The sequence below is a fragment of the Propithecus coquereli genome, unplaced genomic scaffold, assembly GCF_000956105.1.
Source record: "Propithecus coquereli isolate 6110/MARCELLA unplaced genomic scaffold, Pcoq_1.0 Scaffold98, whole genome shotgun sequence".
In the NCBI taxonomy this organism is placed as follows: domain Eukaryota; kingdom Metazoa; phylum Chordata; class Mammalia; order Primates; family Indriidae; genus Propithecus; species Propithecus coquereli.
Genome location: NW_012156173.1, coordinates 4,828,296 through 4,839,495, shown reverse-complemented (window position 1 = coordinate 4,839,495; position 11,200 = coordinate 4,828,296).

Here is an 11,200-nt window from a genome sequence, read left to right as displayed (position 1 = left end):
CATTTAGGTTTAGATATTTTCATTATAGGAAGCTCAGTTTAAAATCCAAAGATCCTACCCCCCAAAAAGATATACTGCATAGAGTCAATACAGTCAATGAAGTCAGTACACAGAAAATTTTGGAACAATACTAGCATGTGAGGTTCACTGAGGCACTAGAGGTCCAAGACCTCTAAAGGGAAAATCAAATATTATTTTGTTTCAGCTTTGCCTGAAACATTCAAATATAAAATATCAATAATATTTGCTCTCTAAGAGGGAATTAGAAAGCATTCATTTAATTTATTTAATATTTTTTATGTTCACATTTTAAGTGGCCATAGAAAGGGAAAGCTATTTATTAGTCTATACATAAATTTTTCTAACAAAATTATTAAAGATGTGATAAGTGAAATTTTATTCTTATTAATATAATAATAAATTAGCATGTGAGTTATTTCACAGGTCCACAGTCAGAGCCTAACTGGACTCAACAAAGGAGCACAAACAGATAATAACCAACAAAACAAAAATGTTAAAAACAAAAATGTTAAAAACAAAACAAGTGCTTTAGATAAATTCCTAACTTTTTAACTAGAGTAAGTAATGAGAAGGAAGAAAGGAAGGAAGGGAGACAGGCAGGAAGGAAGGAAAAATAATTTCTATTCATGTCACCCAGCATCATGGTAAGGTCAAGCCAAGGTCAAGCACTAATGAGAAGAGTAAGGTGAAGAACAATTAATTATCCATTTACAAAGTAAGAATAGAGATCCTAAGTTAGTATACAGTAATTAAAAGAAAATTTAGGGCCAGGCACAGTGGCTCACACCTGTAATCCTAGAATTTTGGGAGGTGGAGGCCAAAGGATCAGTTGAGGCCAGGAGTTCAAGACCAGCCTGGGCAACATAGCGAGATCCCATCTCTACAAAAAATAGGAAAATTAGCTGGGCGTGTTGGTGCATGCCTGTAGTCTCAGCTACTCTGGAGGCTGAGGCAGAAGGATCGCTTGAGCCTAGGCGTTTGAGGTTGCAGTAAGCTATGATGATGCTACTGCACTCTAGCCCAAGCAATAGAGTGAGACCCTGTCTCAAAAAAAAAAAGAAAAAGAAAAAGAAAATTTAACTGTTGAGACTAGTAATGTACCCAGACCAATATATCAGATAATCTAATATTCTCTTCTTTGACTATGCTTGCAGGAATCTGGTCTGTGAGGTAGAGAGGGGCTGGTTGAATGAATTAGGAAAATCCGAGCTAGAATTTACAAATTTCAAAAAATATTCCTACATTGGAATTGTTTAATTGGGTTTTGAAGGAACAGTTTCTCACGTGAAATTGGACATAGTTAAATTAAAATACCCTGATAAAGTATTAAAGAATGTATAAAAATCAACCTTCACTTTCAATTACAGGCCATTGAACTTGACCAGTGGTTTTTACAAGTAAAATGAAATTACAAATATATACACAAATAACTAAATAAAGTCTCTTGGGCAAGAAAATAAGGGGAAACTGGGAAATGGTAGGGAAATAGAACGCAATTTCTGCAAGTAGTGTTAAGAGACAGCCCTTTCTTTCCACTAGCATACAAAATTGACTATAATATATGAAGCAAGTAAGAGTTATATTCCCAATTTTATTTGAGAGTAAGTCAGGACAATGTGTACAAGCTCAACTTTAAAATAGTGATCATGGCCAAAGTAAATTAAAGATTTACTAATTTTTCAGGCAAATTGAGTTTGTCTGTCTGTACTCATAAAGTCTAAAAAAATTCATTAGACAATTTTTTGCCTGGAACCTTTTTTTAATGTTTCTTTCTTTCATTTTGTGGCTAATGTTTTCCTATTATCAAGACTTTGCATGCTTTTAACACCCACCCAGCCCCATCATGTTTTTTTTTTTTTTTTTGGTGAAGTCTGAGTGACAAGTACATTGATACAACTGAATCATCCCTTTGCAGGCATGTCTTTGTTATCAGATTGGTTTTCAAGTAGATTTATAATTTTAAAAGTGCATCCGTTGAACAAGATTAGTCTTTACAAGCTATGACATTTATCCTAGCAATGGGCAATAGAATTTTACATTTTCGACATGTGAACTAAACTAGATAGTAAGCTGACACATTAAGTAGTTCTTTTCTTCCTGGTTATCAGATGAAGCCACTGAAATGAAGCTGAAAAGAGTGTTATCATGAAAGTTTATTGGATTAGGGCCAAGTTTCCACCCTCCTGTGATGCCAGGATTTTCCAACAACCAAGCCAAGTTAGGTCTTGCCTTAATATAAAGAGAATTCAGAAAAACTGACAACTGAGAGGTGAAGTAAAGAAGCAAGTAGAAGTTGACATTTTCTTGGATTTCTTTGGTGAGGCTAAGAAACATCCTAAAGACAACCATACAAAATATAAGAAAAGTTGGAAAGATGTGCGCTATCAGTGTAATTTTGAGAAGATGCCTCATTGCTATATAAAAAGAATCCTATTAAATTATAATCCTTAATCATAGTCCTTCATAAGTATATATTAATAACATAATAAAGATCCAAAGTGTTATTGCTGGGAAAAATGCTAACAACCAAAATTTAAAGAGCCTTTTTTAGGGGATATAAAGAGTCTTGTGGACATTTAAAAGTTTAAGAATCACATTATACTGCATAGTATAATAGCGTGAACAACTCCAGACATGTTTTATTAGCTTTTAAGGAAGTGGAGTGAAGTATAACTTCCCTCAATTAAATAACAGAGGATTTAGATAGGTAGAATGAAAGTATTTGACTTGGAATTTAACCAGGATGTGGGGATATTAGCACACCTTCCCCTTGAAGTAGTGTGCAATCTTTAGCTAAAGTACAGATGTGTAAAGGGCCCAGATTTTACTTATTTTCCAGAAAGGGATTCCCTTTTTCTTATTTTATTTTATTTTTTTATAAAAATTATTTTGCTTTATTTTGTTTAGAATTTTACTGTCTTTCTATTAGTTTATAATCACTACACTATGTGGGAGGATTCCCTTTTTCTTGGTGGAGAAATAATATCGGCCTTTTGGAAAGTTCTCTCCCTTACCTTCACACCAGCTCCTCACATCTCCCTTTCTACCCATTTCTCCCAACTGCTCATCTTCCTCTCCAACACCTCCAATACATCTCATTGGCATAAACTACACAAAAACAAATGGTCAAGGATTTAGTCCACAGCTTTGTCTTTTCCCTCCTAACTTGCTGTAATCTCGACATCATTGGATGCCTGTCGACCTTTAGCACTGGACATGTTTTAACAATCATTAACCACATTTCTCTGGGGGAGGGGGCATATCAACTCTGTGATTTGTCCCCTTTCTTTTCTGGTTAATCTGTCAACTTCCTGTTGCATTTTGGATCAAGGCCCCAACCCTCATGCCAAAGGTCAAAATGCTTTGTTATTTATGCCTGTCTTAATCTCTTTACTGTAAGATCAGTAAAGTCCTTTCCTATCCCTTACTCTCTTTTCTTCTCAATTCCCCATTTGTAGCCCATTAATTTCCCCATGGTAAGCTTTCTTTCACTCTCCATTTTATGCTTAAAATGTTTTCCAGCCTTAGCTTACTATTTAAATGAAAATAGAATCACAGACTAGACAGAGTTGCATGAGCTCTTAAAAGGATATCTGGTCTAATCTCTTCCCAAATGAAGAAATATTCTTAAAATTTTCTCAACGGGATACTTTCCATAATGAAAAATTCACTAGCTCTTAAGATATTCCACTCCAGTGCTGGAGAACTTTGTTTACGTTGTCCTCATATTCAACAGAGACTTTTGTCCTTATAAAGCCCACCCTTCTAGGACAACACAATGTAAAGGGATTCCATAGCTTACAGGACAGTTCTTAAAATATTTGATAATAGCAGTCATGTCATACTTTGGTCTTCTCTTCTCTAGGCTAATTAGTTTCAAGTCATTCAGTCATTGTTTTTTATAACATGGTGTTCATCCTCTTACATCATCTTGATCTCTAACTCTCAGTCTTCATGCCCTCTACATATAATCACCTGATTCTCATGGCTCCCTTCCATAGCCCCTTCAGGCTATGACAAATTTACCATAGACTGAGTGGCTTAAACAATAATCATTTATTTGTCATAGTTCTGGAATCTGGGAGAGTCCAATGTCATGGGGTCAACAGATTTGGTGTCCAGCGAGGCCCACTTCCTGGTTCATAGGTGGCTGTCTTCTTCCTGTGTCCTCATATTTCAGAAACAGGGCTAGGGAGCTCTGTGGGATCCCTTTCATAATGATTTTAATCTCATTCATGAGGGCTCCACACACATGACTTAATTACCTTCCAAAGACCCCACCTCTTAACACTCAGATTAGGGGTTAGAATTTTAACATATGAATTTTGGGGAGACACACTCAGTCCCTAACATTTCCTTTCATCAGCTTCCCAGTAAGTATTTGTTTTACCATTAACATTTATTTGGCTGTGTTTTGAATGTATCCCTCTGTAATTGAATATATTCCCCAATAGTTCACGTGTTGGAAATGTAATCTTTCTTGTCATGAATGGATTAATGGATTAACGAGGATTCTGCCCTCATGAATGGATTAATGTCACTATCATGGGAGTGGGTTTGTTATAAAAGTGATCTTCCTCTGGCTTTCTTGCTCTTGTGCTCTTGCCATGCGATGCCCTCCACCAGGTTATGATGCAGATGCCGGTGCCATGCTCTTGGACTTCCCAATCTCCAGAACCGTGAACTAAACAAGGTTCTTTTCTTCATAAGTTACCCAGTCTAGGGTATTCTGTTATAACAACAGAAAATGGATGAAGGCAGTTATTTAACATTAAGTTTTGTATTTTATCTGGTGTCTGAATTTGTACATGTTGCTTATAAGCAATTTTGGAACAGGGATTATGTTGTCCTTTACATTTCATTTGTCTATTATATATATATATATTAAAAATAGAGAAAAATGGGCAAATTTTTCAATTCTAAAATAAGTATCAAGATAGATATCAAAATAAGAAACATTGCAAACAGCTTTCTATACATGGAAATTACAATGCATAATACAGTTATTTGCTATAATCTATAAGAATTTCCGTATAAAGAGATGAGGTTACACCAGCATTTTGTTGGCTTTTGGAAGAACTGTATCTTTAACCATTAAAGCTAGAAATATGCTCATATTTTCAGACCTAGTGAAAAACTCTATAGATGTGCTTTCTGCTTTTATATTCAAAGATGATAGATGCTATAAATGCTGTGATTCAAAAATTATGGAAATATTACACTGTAAAGAAACTTAGAGGGCATTTAGTAAAACTCGTTTAGAAGCAAACAAACAAACAGAAGCAGGCAAGGTGAGTTACCCTGACACAATTGCTATTGATACCTGGAAAAGAACTAGAGCTCCTAAATTATAGCCAGATATTCTTTCCCTTGCACCAAGCTCCTAAAAAGGAGGCAAAACAAAGGAGATTTCCTGTGCATTTTCTCATTATAAAGTTTTCTCCAGCCACTGCTTATATTGGTAAATGAAGTACTGTTCTTAGGTTCTCTGGGACACATGCTAAATACTGGAAATTTGTTGACATGAATGCCAGAAGTCAGTCCTGCCATAGGCTCACAAAAATTCTTTCTGCATTCCCAATCTTCCCCTTACTCTATCTTGCCTATACTAAGGCACATAAAGAACTTTTAAATCTCTCTCCTTCTGGGACACTCCCTCTGTAAAGATCAACATGCCCCCTGAAAGGTTCTTTTCCCTAAGTATAATAGAATAGGCAAATCAGAAGGCAAAATCTCCACATAAGGGGTTTGGAATTCATCAGGCCAATACTCCCGAGTCCAGAGCTGAGAAGAAGAAAGAGGGACCAATATAAAGGTCAGTCTATGTGTGGTTTTTACAGTGTTCTTGTTAACCAAATTGTGATTAAAAATCATAATTTCCATGCACACATGTGGTCATACATGCTGGCTGTCATCTGGAATCTCAGATAAAGCATAGCTGGAACACCTACACGAGGCCTTTCCATGTGGCTGTTTGGCTTCCTCACAATATGGCAGCTAGGTTCCGAGGGTGAGCATCCCAAGAGAACCCGGTGGAAGCTGTGTCAGCCTTTAGCTTTTATGGCTTAGCCTTAGCATGCACCTAATGTTGCTCCCACTGTAGGCATAGGTCCACCAGATTTTTTGTTTTGTTTTGTTTTTAAAACTGACAGGATCTCACTCTGTTGCCCAGGCTGGTACTCCTGGGCTCAGGTGATCCTTCCACCTTGGCCTCCCAAAGCTCTGGGATTACAGGCATGAACAACCTCACCCATCCTCAGTTTTAAGTGTAAGGAAATATCTCACAATGGAGGAGTGTCTCTCAAAGGAGAAATGCCCCCATCTCTCAATGGAGGAATATCATCATCACATGGTAAGAAGATCATGTTGGATGGGATCTACTGGTGTGGACACTTTAGTAAAATAAAATGTACCACAATAATGATGAGAAATCTATAGGACTAATTGTTGCTCAGTGTTCTGCTTGAAAAGGACTAATGCCTATTCTGTTTATCTAAATGCAAACATGGCTTTAAGCCTTCTAGTTATATCAGTGTGATTACGTGTACCTCAACCTGAGTCAAAAGTAATTCTTGCCTAGTTAAGCTGTATCCTAGAATCACAAGTCAGGAGATAAGGAAAATATAAAGAAATAAAAAGAAAATGATTAATCATACTGAAACATTTCATGAGAGAAATAGAAATTAGGACCCAAAGTCTTTTAAATGACCCCTGGTAAAATTACATAAAAAGCAAGGAGTATCAAGTGGCTTCTTCACAGTGTGATTTTTTCCAGAACCGCTAATGGATTTTATGGGATAGTTTGCAAAATCTGTGGCCCAATATACAGGCAGCACTGTTGTGTGACTGTCCCATATCCCAATTTTTCAAGATGAGCAAAACCTCCAACCCTAGTCACATATTGAGGTGAGGAAGAAAAAGACTTCGCTTCTGCTTTTCCCAATTTCCAACTTGTCCCTTTTAAGAAAATCTAATAAGAACCATCTCAAGTGGCTTAAATGGTTTTGATTTAAATTATTTTACATTTTTTCTGAGTTTTTCTAGATTTAGGTACCTAAACAACACGTTGACACTGTAGCACATCTTCTGCCTTTTCAAAGAAAACAGAGCAAGACGGGGCAAGGAAGGGAAATTCCTCAAACAGTTCACTGTTCTAAATGACTTCTAATGAGAGCCTAGTTTACCGTTTTATACCCTATCTTTTATGTTTATGCTTTTTCTGTTTTAAATTTGATTTGCAAATGTTCTTTGCTTTGAATTTGCCCTTGGGATTTAAAAATTCTTTTCCCTTTGATTTGTCATTGATATTCTGTTGGTGCCTTGGAGCATTTTGTACTGTGGATACACCTCTTTCTTGTGGCTAAAGGGCCGTATGTTTCCCTAAGTTGTACATACACAGGGAGTGCTCAAGACGATATCCAGAAGTGGACAGTTTATAGATCCTGGAAGAAGTCATGCATACACTAACCAGGTGTATTTGGTAAGCCTGGGTTCAGACCAGGAGGAACCTAGAAAATAAATATTTCATATTTTCACTGAAGAATTCTTACCTAGCTTGCTTTCTTAAAGAATATTATGTTCAAAAAGGACAGTTCTCTTCAACCTGAATGTGAGCTATTATATTAAAGATTTCTGGATGGGTTGGATAAATCTGGGCATATCAGGAGCTGCGATCTGATTTCTTGAGCATAAGCCTGGAGAGGCTAAAAGTTCCTCAAAAAGGCCTCCCACTTGGCATGGTGCAGAATCCGGTGCTGAGGGTTAGGCAAGAGGGTGGAGCAGTATTACCAGGGCAGGACTCACTGAGTGTCCCATGCAGCAGAGAGCTGAGAAACACTTGAAAGTCAGCCCTACCAAGGGGCAAGAAAGTGCTGAAAGCTCTGCTGGATCAAGAGACCTGATATAAAGATGGAGGCAGTGGTAAAGTTCAAGGGCATCAGTGGTGATGTCAGCACCAAGGCACCAAACCAGACCAACCTCATCTCATAGCATGCAAGGCCCAGACCGAATCTGTCCCACTGCAATGGAAGTTATTACAGTGGAGGGAGAATACAAGCATTGTTGGAGCACTTTCTGTTTGTCAGGAGCTGCCCTAGGTGCTTTCATGAATTAAGCCATTCAAATCCTCATGACTGCTTAAGGTAGGTCAATTTTTATCTGCCGTTTACAGTGTGATAATTAAGGCACTGTGAAGAGAAACAACTGACCCAAGATTACACAGTTAGTAAATGGCAGAACAGGGCTTGTGACCACTACAGTAAATTGCCATGGTGCAGATATTTCTTCTTCTCTGCCTCCAAGATATAGAAGTCACAGAAGCTTCTCACTGCACCCATTTTTCTCAGGTGGCAGAAACTCTCTGCCTTCAAATAGATTGAATATTTATCTGAAAGAGATTTTTACTGAAGGAGACTCTTAAAAAAAAAAAGAGCTTTATTTTTATACAATTAACGTACCATACCATTTACCCATTTAAAGTTTACAGTTTTTAAAGTGGTTTTTGGTACATTTACAGAGTCGTGCAACCATTACCACAATTAATTTTAGAACATTTCCATCACCCAGATGAACTCCCCCACCCATTAGCAGTCACTCCCATTTCCCTCCAGCACCACCAGCCCCCGCCCTCAGCGACCACTGAGCTACTTTCTGACTCTATAGATTTGCTGGTGCTGGACATTTCATATTAATGGAAACATGCAATACATGGCTTTTGTGACTGGCTTCTTTCACTTAGTGTAATGTTTTCAAGCTTCATCCATGCTATTATCAGTATTTCACTCCTTTTTATTACGGAAGAATATTCTACTCTCTGGGTATCCCACGTTTTATTTATCCATTCGTGGACCTTTCAGTTGTTTCTTTCTTTCTTACTTTTTCTTTCTTTTTTTTTTTTTGGTGACAGGGTATCACTCTGTTGCCCAGGCAGGAGTGCAGTGGCACAATCAGAGCTTACTGCAGCCTCGAACTCCTGGAATCAAGCAATCCTCCCACCTTGGCCTCCCAAAGTGCTGGGATTGTAGGCATCAGCCACATGCCTGGCCTGTTTCTACTTTTTGGCCATTATGAATGATGCTGTTATGAACATTCATGTACAAATTTGCGTGTGGACATACATTTTTATTTCTTTTGAATATATACAAAAGACCTCCTTTAATCTAGAAATTTCTACTCATAGTCTCCATTTCCATGTTACTCTCTCTCTCTCTTTCTCTCATTCCTTGCAAACAGTTTCTCTCTCTAGAATCTTACTGATACTGATGTCTCCAAAGTTATGAATAACTTCTTACAAATATGTCTAATTTTATGTTATAAATTTATTCAACAAAATTTATTTTATTTATTCCAGTTTTGTACCAGCCACTATATTGGGAGTTGGAGATACCAGATAAACTAGAATATCCCTGCCTTTAAGGAACTTATAGCTAGTTGGGGAAGTGGAGAGGGGTAGAAGCAAACACAGACAATCAGATATTATTAATATGTATTATAGCAGAAACACACAATGTGCTTTAAGGGCACAGAAGAGGGACACTTACTTTGCAGCCAAGGAGGGTGTCACAGCAAATGGGGATGTGTGATGCAAGCGGGGCTCTCCTGTCCAATAAAGAGGGCGTGGAGATAGATGGACATTCTAGGCAGAGGGAATAGCATGTGCTAATGCCCTGAGGCAGGGAGAGCATGGCTGGACTTGAAACCATAAAAGTAGAAGCTGTGGGATAGAGGACCTTGGGTGGGGTGGTAGAGAGGTCAGGTGAAGTGGGAAACCAGGCAGCAGTGACATCGCAATGGAACTCCCATGTCTTTCTAAGGGTTTGGATATATTTCGTAAATAATGCGGTTCCATTGGAAGATTTCGAATCTGGAGAATTTATTATTACTAGAGCATTCAGAACAACTTAAACTTTTGAAAAAGTGAGTCTCATAAAGAACTCCTGAAATATGTGTATTATTATATTTCACGGTAAAGTGCTTGACAGCCAGAGAGCTTGGTGGATGAAAGAACCTACCTGTGGAAGAAGAAGGTTTTGCCCAGGTGTTATTGTTTTGCTGGTATTCCCCATTCAGTAGTTCGTGTCTCAATATAGAACTCTTTGACTGCTATTTTGTTCTTGCAGGGAATCACTCTGCCTTATGAAGTTCATGACCCCACCATCACCTTCCTGAGGTTTTGCTATGTTCTGCATTAAGCTCTATAATACCACACAGAAATTAAAAATCATCCACTGAATATTCTTTGAAGATCTGTTTCGGCTTCCCTGAATACCTTCTTGTTTGTTTGGTTATGCTGTCAGCACTTCTGTCAAACACAGAATCCCCAGATGGCCTCAAGTCCTTTGGGGGCAAAGCTTTGTCTTAAGGAAGGACCTGTTCACAGAATCATGCCAGTTTTTACTCAGCTGGATTTCTGCCTTGAAAGGAAAGAAAGAAAGAAAGGAAGAAAAAAAGGAAGGCAGGCAAGAAGGAGGAGAGAAAAGTCAGGGGAAATTCCATAGAGAAAGATAAAAATATCATTAGTTCAGACAGAGGGTTATAGGACTAATTTGGAAGACCAGCAGGAAAATAAAGTCATTTGTTTAGATGTTTTACAGATATTTACTACGAATAATCAAGACAAATAAAGTTATCAATGCATAATCACAAGTTTTCAAAGAAAAAAATATCGCAGAACTATAAAGGACCCCAAAAGGATCTTTCCACCCACCCATGACATTGTATAGTTTGTAGCATAAGCCATACTTTCCTAGACACTTAATTAGAAAATTCTAGAACTTTTCTCATATGTCATGTCTAATCTCACAATTACTACAATCCTTCCTCCTCCCAGTCTTCCTTTCTCAATGACTAAGATCAATTCCTTCATTTCTTTTTAATAATTTTGGAGTATGGAAGTCACTATAATTTATTTACTGAAATTCGTGAGTATTTCAGTAGCTACCAAAGGTAGTGCTATTTCAGGAACAACAGAAAAATTTTAATTTAAGACCAAATGGATAAGTAATTGTTTAGAATAGAAAATAGAAAACAAAAACCAGACAGTATTCTGAGAAATACTGATATATTGTTGAATGAATTCTAACCTAGATGTATCAAAGTGCTTAGTTTTTATTTATGTCTTTAAAACAGGACATTATCAGGCATAAAGGAAACATTTGAAATATATATAATTTTTTACATC